Raw genomic sequence first — 12399 nt, 5'->3', positions numbered from 1 at the left:
CATGCAGCCACTCCTTGTGTAGAGTTGCAGCAGAACTAATCCAGCGTGGTGTAGTGGTTAGAGTGCTGGACTAGGACCGGGGAGACCCGAGTTCAAATCCCCATTTAGCCATGATACTAGCTGGGTGACTCTGGGCCAGTCACTTCTCTCTCAGCCTAACCTAACCTAATTCACAGGGTTGTTGTGAGGAGAGACTTAAGTATGGAATACACTGCTCTGGGATCCTTGGAGGAAGAGCGGGATATAAATGTAATAATAATCATCTTCAATCATCATCATCATCCACCCTTGGAAGAGGCTTTGGCTGAATCTCTGCCTGAGTCACTGGTAAGCATATGCATTCATTTCTTGAATACATGGAATGGGAAATGGATGGGACCAATTTATATCCAGCTTATTGGATATAGCGCCACCTAATGTCACAGCAGGGAAATGACTTGACTAGCAAGCCAGAGGTTGCTGGTTCGAATCCCCGCCAGTATGTTTCACAGAAACACCTATATCAGGCAGCAGCAATATAGGGAGATGCTGAAAGGCATCATTTCATACTCTGTGGGAGATGGCAATGGTAAACCCCTCCTGTGATTTACCATGGCCAGGGCTCTGTGGTTGCCAGGAGTCAACACCAACTCGATGGCATCCTTTACCTTTACCTTTTATTGGATATAAATTTTATTGGAAAATAAAATTTGTAGTTTGCTTTTCCTTGTAACTTCCAGCACACCCTTGTGGCAGACATTCTAATTACCCAGATGCCCTGGGACACAGCCCTGGTGTGAGCAGTGTACTTAAAAAATAAAAATAAAAAGTCCACTGTCACTGGCAGGAGCTTGCCTTCTTCCAGTCAAGGGTATGCAGATCAGTCACTCATGCAGAGATGCAGCCTCCCCTGAAGGTAAGCAATTCTTACTCTCAAAGAGCAGACACAGCTGAGAAGGTGAGCAAGCCTTTCTAAACATCTAGCCTTTCCCCCTTCAAACAAACTAACAGGAAGAGAGGAGTTTTGCAGAGGCTGTTTCTCTTTAAGGGGTAGGTCTTAGTCTCTCTATCTCTCTGTGTGTTACTTGTTAGGGTTAAGATATCACAGGGCTAGGAGTTCTTAGGGTTACCTAACTGCAGTGTTTACTTAGTGGCTGCCTGGAGGGGGTGGAGTCAGCTAGGGCTGGGAGAGGCCCCACATTCCTTTCCTTTGACTCACATCCTGTGTGACAGTTGGAAGCCTACTCTACATATGAGGTGAAGGCCTGAGAGCATAGCCAACAGAGCATAGCGGACAGGGATAGCAAACAGGACGTAGGAGTTTTGCAGGAGTTTAGCGGGAAGTGTGCGGGGGAGCCTGGAACAAGCCCCTGTGATCACAAGGAGCCTGGTGGAGAAGAGAATGTAAGTACATATCCCTCCCTCGTATCCCTCATATTCTTGGGAAAGGCTGTTTGGACAGTTAAATAGTTGACCATTACAGCTGAGACCTCTCCTAATAAACTATCTAATAAACGGACAATAAGCTCCCTAAATACTGTAAACAGCCAACAAAAACAGTATGAAGATAGAAGGTCAGCAGGGGAAGGGGCACTTCCCAGTGTATTGCACAGAGTGCCACATGTATGACTATTTGCCCCATGGGCAGAAGTCATGGGTGTGTGCTCGGTGCAAGGAGCTCCTGGCTCTCAGGGAACAAATCCGTTCCCTTGAGACCAAGGTGGCGGATCTGGAGAAGCTCAGAGAGACAGAGAGGCATGTGGACGAGACCTTCAGGGATGTGATAGAGGCATCCCACTCCAGGGCTGGTAGCTCCTCTGCTGTCAGAGAGAATGAAGGTCTTGGACAAGGAGGACATCGGTCTGAGGAAGAGGGAAATGCTCCTTTAGAAGGGACCCCTTCTGTGGATGATGAGCCCATATCCTCTCGCACAGGGGATACTCCTCCTGGGGGGTGGGGGCCTCCTTGTAGTTGGTGATTCTATCATTAGAGGGATAGAGAGATGGGTTTGTGACCTGCGTGTTGACCGCATGGTGACTTGCCTGCCTGGTGTGAAGGTTGCGGACATTACGCAGCGTCTAGACAGGCTCCTAGGCAGTGCTGGGGAGGAGACAGCTGTTGTGGTGCACGTCGGCACCAACGATGTGGGAAAATGCAGTCGGGAGGTCCTGGAAGCCAAATTTAGGCCGATAGGTAGCATTTTGAAGTCCAGGACCCCCAAGGTAGCATTCTCAGAAATGCTACCTGTTCCACGCGCAAGTATAGTAAGACAGGCAGAGCTGAGGGGTTTCAATGCGTGGATGAGACGTTGGTGCCGGGAGGAGGGGTTTAGATTTGTTAGGCACTGGGACACATTTTGGGGCAAGCAAGGCCTGTACAAAAGGGACGGGCTGCACTTGAGCCAAGATGGAACCAGACTGCTGGTGCCGGGAGGAGCGGTTTAGATTTGTTAGGCACTGGGACACATTTTGGGGCAAGCAAGGCCTGTACTAAAGGGATGGGCTGCACTTGAACCAAGATGGAACCAGACTGCTGGCGCTTAAACTCAAAAAGGTTGCAGAGCAGCTTTTAAAATGACACCTGGGGAACAGCTGATGGGAGCTGGGCAGTATCCCATTTGGCAAAAGCCATCCTTTAAAGTGTGAGGCTGCAAAGAATTCAGATAAAACAGAAGGGGACAGAGCAGAAACACATAAAGAGCAGATGGGAGCCTGTGCCAGCAGGTCAAAGAGTCAAAAGAATAGCATACATCCGGGGAGAGATTCAGCATATAGGTGCTTATATGCCAATGCCAGAAGCCTCCGAGCCAAGATGGGTGAGCTGGAGTGCTTGGTTGCTAATGCAGAAATAGATATAGTGGGCATAACAGAAACATGGTGGAACAGTGAGAACCGGTGGGACACTGTTATCCCTGGGTATAAACTCTATATAAAGGACAGGGAGGGGTGCCTTGGAGGAGGGGTAGCACTGTATGTTAAAGAAGGGATAGAATCTAACAAGCTAGAAAACCTAGGTCAGGGGTGGGGGGGGGGACCTTGGCACTCCAGTTGTTTTTGAACTACAACTCCCACTTATTGTGGCTTGGGATGATGGGAGTTGTAGTTCAAAAACAGCTGGAGTGCCAAGGTTCCCCACCCCTGACCTAGGTGGACTGGAGTCCTCCACAGAAACCCTGTGGGTGACTATACAAGGCCGGAAAGGGAACGTGCTACTGGGGACGTGCTATCGCCCTCTGGATCAAAATGCCGACAGTGACTGGGAGTTTCAGGAGGAAATCAGGGAGGCATCAAGGAGAGGCAGGGCTGTAATTATGGGTGATTTCAACTACCCACACATAGACTGGGAAAATTCACATTCAAGTCAGGACAAAGAGGTCAAATTTCTAGATACGCTAAATGACTGTGCCCTAGAACAGTTGGTCATGGAACCAACCAGAGAGAAGGCGACCTTGGATCTAATTCTGAGTGACACCCAGGACCTGGTGCGTGATGTCAGTGTCATCGACCCTTTAGGGAACAGTGACCACAGTGCCATCAAATTCAGCATACATGCGGGGAGAGAATCACCAAGGATGTCTAACATGGACATTTTGAATTTCAGAAGAGGAAACTTCTCCAAAATGAGGAATATGGTGAAAAGAAAGCTGAGGGGGAAAATCAAGAGAGTCACTTCACTCCAGAGTGCATGGAGTTTACTCAAAACCACAATACTAGAAGTCCAGTTAGATTTTATACCCAAAAGGAGGAATGGTACCACTAAGTCCAGGAGGATGCCAGCAGGGCTAACAGGTACCGTCAAGGAAGCCATAAAAGGGAAGAAGACTTCCTTCCAAAATTGGAAGGCCTGTCCAAATGAAGAGAACAGAAAGGAACACAAACTCTGGCAAAAGAAATGCAAGGTGACAATAAGGGAGGCAAAAAGAGAGCTTGAGGAACATTTAGCCAAAAGTATCAAGGGGAATAACAAAAACTTCTTTAAGTACATCAGAAGCAGGAAACCTGCCAGGGAGACAGTTGGACCATTAGACAATGAGGGAGTGAAAGGGATTATTAAGGAGGATATGGAGGTTGCAGAGAAGCTGAATGAGTTCTTTGCATCTGTCTTCACGGCAGAGGATACTGAGCATATACCTGTTCCTGAACCAGGCTTTTTAGGGATGGAGGCTAGAGAGCTGAGTCAGATAGAAGTGACAAGGGATGATGTACTAAACTGTCTGGAAAAACTGAAAGCTAACAAATCACCAGGGCCGGATGGCATCCATCCAAGAGTCCTCAAAGAACTCAAATGTGAAATTGCCAACCTCCTTGCTAAAATATTTAACTTATCCCTGAAATCGGGCTCTGTACCAGAGGACTGGAGAGTAGCAAATGTAACACCGATTTTCAAGAAGAGATCCAGGGGCGATCTGGGAAATTACAGGCCAGTTAGCCTAACGTCTGTTCCAGGCAAATTGATGGAAAGCATCCTCAAGGATAAAATTGTAAAGCACCTAGAAGAACAGGCCCTGCTGGGAGTGAGCCAGCATGGCTTCCACAAAGGTAAATCTTGCCTCACCAACCTTTTGGACTTCTTTGAAGGTGTCAACGAGTGTGTGGATCAAGGTGATCCAGTTGACATAGTATACCTGGACTTCCAAAAAGCTTTTGACAGAGTTCCTCATCAAAGACTCCTGAGGAAACTTAGCAGTCATGGGATAAGGGGACAAGTACATGTGTGGATTGCTAACTGGCTGAAAGACAGGAAACAGAGGGTAGGTATAAATGGAGAGTTTTCACAGTGGAGGGAAGTAAGAAGTGGGGTCCCCCAGGGATCTGTACTGGGACCGGTGCTTTTTAATTGATTCATAAATGATCTAGAAGCAGGGGTAAGTAGTGAGGTGGCCAAATTTGCAGATGATACCAAACTCTTCCGGGTAGTGAAATCCAAAACGGATTGTGAGCAGCTCCAAAAGGATCTCTCCAAACTGGGGGAGTGGGCGACAAAATGGCAAATGTGCTTTAATGTTGGCAAGTGCAAAGTGATGCACATTGGGATGAAAACCCCCAACTTCAAGTATATGCTGATGGGATCCGAGCTGTCGGTGACGGACCAGGAGAGGGATCTTGGGGTCGTGGTGGGCAGCTCGTTGAAAGTGTCGACTCAATGTGCGGCAGCTGTGAAAAAGGCAAATTCCATGCTAGGGATCATTAGAAAGGGGATTGAAAATAAAATGGCTAACATTATAATGCCCTTATACAAAACTATGGTGCGACCACACTTGGAGTACTGTGTACAATTCTGGTCACCACATCTTAAAAAGGACATTGTTGAACTGGAGAAGGTGCAGAAGAGGGCAAGCAAGATGATCAGGGGCCTAGAGCACCTTTCTTATGAGGCAAGGCTACAACACCTGAGGCTTTTTAGTTTAGAAAAAAGACGACTGCGGGGAGACATGATAGAGGTCTATAAAATCATGCATGGTGTGGAGAAAGTGGAGAGAGAGAAATCCTTTTCCCTCTCACACAACACTAGAACCAGGGGTCACTCCATGAAATTGATTGTCAACGCATGATCCACTTGTGGAATTCTCTGCCACAAGATGTGGTGACAGCCAACAACCTGGATGGCTTTAAGAGGGATTTGGATCACTTCATGGAGAAGAGGTCTATCAATGGCTACTAGTTGGAGGGCTGTGGGCCACCCTCAGCATCAAGGACAGGATGCCTCTGAGTACCAGTTGCAGGGGAGTAACAGCAGGAGGGAGGGCACGCCCTCAACTCCTGCCTGTGGGCTTCTCAGAGGCATCTGGTGAGCTACTGTGGGAAAGAGGATGCTGGACTAGATGGGCCTTGGGCCTGATCCAGCAGGGCTGTTCTTATTTCTTAACATCTATCTGGATATAATGGTAAATAGTGCTCTTTATTTTAACTCAGGAAAAAAGGAGAGCACGCCTCAGCAATCCAAGATTTGGGCATCACTGGCTACAAATTACATCCCTTCTTTTCATATGCTAAGTGGTCACGCAAGGGAGACAGGTTAACTTAACCCTGAATAGCAGGGCACGGTAGAGTTTGCCTGCCTAGTCATCAGGCTGAAACCTGGATAGAACCAGCATCTGACCCAGTTCTAGGAACTGTGCCCATTCCCAATTTTTGGCAGAGTGTGAGCAAAAACTGCAAGATAGAGTGAGCACTCCCAACCCAGATTGTGTCCCCAGCATTTGGATGAGGTAAAAGGGGAGACCACCGCACCATCAAGCTCCGCACATCCTTCCTAGGTTTTTGCTCACACACAGCCAGAAATCAGGAGTCTGCACATCTCCCAAATCTGGGCAAGGCCCTGGGATTGTGTGCATAGCCCTGCTGTTTCTGAGGAGACAGAGAGCCATGGGGAGCTTCTCACACTAGAAAGCCAGGTACATAGGAAGGGGTATTTTTCAACATTAGTGCAAAAAATGGTACCCAGGGGCAGGGCTGGCCCAAAACTCCGGGGTGCCCCAAAGTGAAGCCCACCTGGGCAGCCCCACCACCTCCGTTGCCCACACGGCACCCTCCTGGCCACAGCCTCCTCTGCAGGTGGCGGGCAGGAGACAGGGCGGGGAATGGGGAGTGCACAGCTGCCCTCCGCGCTGCCACTGCGTTTACCTACCATTTTGTGGTGGCAGCGGCGGCAGCAGCAAAGAGGGCAGGCAGGTGGGTGACAGGGAGGGTCCGCTGCTTGCCCATCCTCCTTGTCGCCTTTGCCTCCGCTTGCCACAAAAGCATGGGTGGAGGCCAGGGGAGGGGTCAGAGGGTGGCGACCCTATGTACCATGTGACCCAGGGTGTTGGCTGGCTGGCTTTATTCATCATGTTGCTATACCGCCCCAAAATGCAAGTCTCCAGGCGGTTTACAACAAAACAATAAAAACAAGTAAACAGGTTAAAAGATTACAACAATGTAAAACTTAATACAACATTAAAACTATTAAAAACTATTACATCATCATCTAATTAAAAGCCTGGGTGAACAAATGTGTCTTGACTGCTTTTTAAAAAGTTGTAAGAGATGGAGAGGCTCTTGTTTCAGCCGGGAGCATGTTCCAAAGCCTCGGGGTAGCAATGGAGAAGGCCCATCCCCGAGTAGCCACCAGACGAGCCGGTGGCAACTGCAGACGAACCTCTCCAGATGATCTCAATGGGTGGTGTGGTTCATAGAAAAGAAGACATTCCCTTAAATATCCAGGGCTTAAACTGTTTAGAGCTTTATAAGTTTAAACCAAGATCTTGTATTTTGCCCAGAAACTTATCGGCAGCCAGTGTAGATCTTTTAAGAAAGGAGTGATATGATCTCTCTGAGATGACCCCGAGACCAACTTGACTGCCGCATTCTGGACCAACTGCAGTTTCTGGATTATGTACAAAGGCAGCCCCAGACAGAGCACATTGCAGTAATCAAGTCTGGAGGTGACCAGCAGATGTACTACTGTTCTGAGGTCATTTATCTCAAGAAATGGATGCAGCTGGCATATCAACCAAAGCTGAAAGAAGGCACTTCCGGCCACTGCCTCAGCCTGGGACATCGGGGAGAGGCTTGGATCCAGAAACACCCCCAGAATGCCTCTGTTCCTTCTGGGGAAGTGTGACTCCATCCAGAACAGGCAGTTCAAAATCATCCCCTGAGTTCCAGTCCCACACAATAAGTACCTCCGTCTTATCTGGATTCAGTCTCAGTTTGTTATCTCTCATCCAGCTCATCACTGCCTCCAGGCAGGCATTTAGGGAGGTTATGCCTGGGCCACCAGCCTCCCCCAACCAAGGCTCTGTAATACATGTCAAGCATTGTGCCCTAAGCGGGCACTTAGCGCCTTTATTTATTTATTTTTTAATTTATTTATTTTATTTTATTCAATTTCTATACCCCCCCTTTCAAAAATGGCTCAGGGAGGTTTACACAGAGAAATAAGGCAGGCTGGCACTGTCCTGGTGTCCTGGCCCCACAGCCACTCCGAAGCTGCCCAGCAGATCCCAGAGCAAGGGCTCCAAAGAAGTAGCAGGGCTGCCCAGCGAAGGCAGCAGTTCCCGACCTTGGGCCCCCAGATGCTGTTGGGCTACGCCTCCCAAAGGCCATTGGGGCTGGGAATGATGGAAGCTGTAGCCCCACCACATCTGGGAACCCAAGGTCAGGAACTTTTGAGCTAAGGCAGGGATTCTCAACGTTGGGTCCCCAGCTGTTATTGGACTTCAACTCCCATAACCCCCAACCCAAGGCCACTGGGGCTGGGGATTATGGGAGTTGAAGTCCAAGAACATTTGGGGACCCAACGCTGAGAATCCCTGAGCTAAGGGATCACCTGCAATGGAGAACTGATCCAGATGAGATGTTTCGTTTACAACTCCTAGGCATCAACAAAGTAGCGGTGGATGGGGCTGAAGCTCAGTGGCAGAGCACCTGCTTGGCATGCAGAAGGTCCCCGGTTCAATCCCCGGCAGCATCTCCAGGCAGGGTTGGGAAAAACTCCTGCCTGAATCCTTGGAGAGCTGCAAGGGTGTGTCAGTGCAGACAATACTGAGCTAGATGGATCAAGGGTCTGACTCGGTCTAAAGCAGCTCCCTATGTTCCCTTGTTTCCCAGAGGTGGAAAGGCTGACCATAGAGTCTCCTGATGTTTCATCCAGTTTCACTCTGATTCTGACAAGGAGGTGTTGGGGCGTGACAGCTTGAAAAACTGAGCCCGGCTCCTGTTGAATGGATATGTCCACCAGCAGCCTGTCCTAACGAGTCAGGGGGTGCCAATTGAGGCACAACTGCCTCTGTCTGGTTCCCAGCAGCCTGATTATGCCTGTTTCTCCCACCCTGCCCCATATTAACGAGAGACATGCTGACCACAGGCTGGCCATGCATCAGGTGTGTGCGGGCTAAGCCCACAATGACAAAGCTCTCCTGATGAATGGCAGCCTGACAGCAGCACAGTTCCCATTAATGTCGGGGGTGGAGCAGGATGGGAGAAACAGGTGCAGTCAGGCACTCCCTGGCTCATTACCAGGAGCCGCTGCTGAAAGCCCGGTTGGAGCCAATGCCAGCTCACGTGACGAAATATCACCAGTTTGTTTGGGCTGCTTGTGTGTTAATTAGACACCTGCTTCAATGTTGCAAAATCTGCACCCGCGACATCTCTGCTGTTGCCTCACACACACTCAAGACACAAAGCTGACTAATCTACCACATCACACATTGCATTTCAGCTACTTGGGAGTGTGAGGCATGGAGTGTAATTGCAGAGGCAGAACCATTCTGGGCCATGTTTCTTCATGCAAATTGGAATGTAAATTCTGGAGCCCCAGAGAGAGCCTGGTCGACTGGAGATTCTGATCATCTCAGGAGCATGCTTTTGCACCTACAGATGGCGAGCATTGTCTTGCATTGAGCTGCAGTACAGAAGACACAGAAGAAGTCTTGTCTTGGGGTCTATATTTTAATTACCAAACCAAAAAGCTGGTACTTGTCTGAACAACTCCTCAATTAACACTTGTGGAAAGGATTCTCACTCCATTATCACACCAGGCTGCCACAGCTCTCTGGAGACAGGGTGTCCTATTTAGCAAAACCAACTGTGCATTAGGTAAATATACCTTCTGAAAGATTCATGAGCCCCATGGAGCGTCAACACAAGCCCCTCCAGACTCAAGCAACAGCCTCGCTTTGCTTCCGAATGGAAAGCTGGTGGTTGCATTTGAGCAGCTAAGGGGGGATAACCGCAGCACCTTCTCCCCCACTAGCTCTCTCTCTCACACACACACACACAGCCACACACAATAAGGGCAGTTCACATGAACGTCATTAGGGTAGGACCAGCCTCCTACCCTAATTCAGGAGCTGGGCGCATGCCCGATTTTTGATGGTGTGTCAGTTAAAAACAAGGTTTGAGGCAGGGAGTTTGATTGTGAGACAAGACCCAGCTAGGTAGGATGGTTTTAATACCTACCTCGCTCCGAAGCTGAGGACGGCATTTGGGTAGTGCGTGCTCCTTAGCTCACGTTTGAGCTTCCCCCTCTGATCTTGTTTTTAATCAACACACAATTGAAAATCAGGAGTGTGCAGAGTTTCCTATTTAGGGTAGGAAGCTTCTACAACCCTGATGTTGATTGTGTGAACTGCCTTAGTGTGTAGAGTTTATTACGGACACAATCTGCATACACTGAGGGCAGATTGATTCTGAACATTAATTGTTTGTCGGTCTGAGATGTCGATAGGGTGGTTTTCTATTTAAAATAAAGACCCTAAAGCGGCTTACATAAAAACATGAAACAATCAGTTTTAAGGCAATGTTCAGAAGCAATCAAAACAGCAGCAGATTACATCATTTAAAAACAACAACACACACACCAGGAAAAAAAGAATAGCATCAAATAAAACACCACAATCAAAACAGCCATTAGAAGCCTCGTAGTTTTGAAATTGCTTTAATTAAATTGTTTCAATTAAACCAACTAGCAAATCCTTCCTCTGTCTCTCTGGCCTGCATCATTCTCCTTTCCTTCTGCCGCTACCACCTGCCAAATTTCAGATTGGAAACTCTTCAGGGCAGGGCAGAGAACAAAGTCTCCCTCTTTGTTTCTCTGTAGATGCCACCTTAAGTGGTGCAGCGGGGAAATTCTTGACTAACAAGCAGAAGGTTGCCAGTTCGAATCCCCACTGGTACTATATTGGGCAGCAACGATACAGGAAGATGCTGAAAGGCATCATCTCATACTAAGCAGTAGGAGGCAATGGTAAACCCCTCCTGTATTCTACCAAAAGGAAACCACAGGGCTCTGTGGGCGCCAGGAGTCGAAATCGACTCAACGGCACACTTTACCGTAACCTTTTAAAACAAGTATATAGGAGCATTACCAAAAGGCATACATAGGGACAAAATATTAACAATGGCTGAAATCCTGACTACATCACTCAGTGGGTGTCCCATCGAAATTAAGAGGAGAAGTTAGTCATGACCACCTTGGCATAGGTGGTGAAAGGATTTTGAAAGGATTTCCATGGAGTAATTTAGTCAGGCTGTCAATTTGTGATTTATCAGAGACAGAGAGACCCCTGGCTGGCATCCTCATGAAGCACTTGCATTGTGTAACTAAGCATCAGTGCTACTGAAGAGTCCCAGACTGGCATAGCACTGGTGATCATGCTTGGGGACAGGTTTCCAAGTGGCGCAGGGTGCTTCCAGGAGAAGGGTGCACTGGCAACATTAACTTCCCAGGAATTATGGCCACTGCTGAGTTAGTCAATTGCATTTGCAGCATGCCTGCCTCTCACATCAGAAAAAGAAAAAGAAAGAAAAAGTTTGTGAACTCCCTAGGATGGTCTGCATGGTGCTTTCCAGATTACCTACTACAACCGTGGTAAAATGCTTCGACTTGGAAGGATCAAATTGAAAACAATCCCCAGAATCTACAACAGGGAAATTTCCCTACAATGGGCAAATGCAGCTACTTTTTTGCAACGGACATACGACATTATAGCACTAAACTGCAGTGATAAAATCTGAAACAAGGCATCCGAAATGTGAATGGCACCCTGCTGACAACATAGGGACTACGGTGTCACAACACAGGAAGTATGGAAGCACAATTAGCAGATGCGTTGTGACACGGTTGTGGCATCCAATCTGGAAAGCACCCATGTTAGCACAATTCCTATTCATTCAACTCATGATTAGATCGAGGCACGTGGCCACCGCTGAGTAGGAGAGGACGAGCGTCCCCCAGCTGCCGCAGCCCCAAATACTTCCTGGGGATATAATTTGAATAACAAATTTTCTGTTTGACTCAACAGAAAAAAATCAACAACAAACATCTGTGTGTCAAAATGTATGTGAAATAAATGTATGTGAAATAAATGTAATAAAATAAAATAAATAACTCTGCATTTGGTAACTGGTGGCACCTCCTTGATCAGCAGTAACTACAGCTACACATTTCCTGTAACTGGCGATCAGTCTTTCACACCGGCTTGCAGAAATCTTAGCCCCTTCTTCCATACGAAACTGTTTCAGCTCTGTGACATTTGAGGGTTTCCTTGCATAAACAGCTCGCTTCAGGCCTTGCCACAAACATATCAATAGGGTTTAGGTCAGGACGTTGACTTGGCCACTCCAAAACACAAGGTCACCTCCTCCTCCTCCTCCTCTTCTTCTGCCATTCTGTGGTAGACTTACTTGAACGTTTAGGGTCGTCTTGCTGCATAGCCCACTTTGGGCTCAGCTTCAGCTCACAGACAGACGGCCTGACATTCTCCTCTAGAACTTTTCTGATATGCAGCTGAATTCATGGTTCCATCAATGATGGCAAGATGTCCAGGTCCTGATGGAGCAAACCCAAACCAGGATGCCTCCACCACCATACTTGACAGTTGGGATGGACTTCTTACTTTGGAAAGCAGCATTTGGTTTTTGTCAAACAAAATGTTTG

The sequence above is a fragment of the Hemicordylus capensis genome, chromosome 4 (genome assembly GCF_027244095.1).
Source record: "Hemicordylus capensis ecotype Gifberg chromosome 4, rHemCap1.1.pri, whole genome shotgun sequence".
In the NCBI taxonomy this organism is placed as follows: domain Eukaryota; kingdom Metazoa; phylum Chordata; class Lepidosauria; order Squamata; family Cordylidae; genus Hemicordylus; species Hemicordylus capensis.
Note: the sequence above shows the minus strand (reverse complement) of the source record.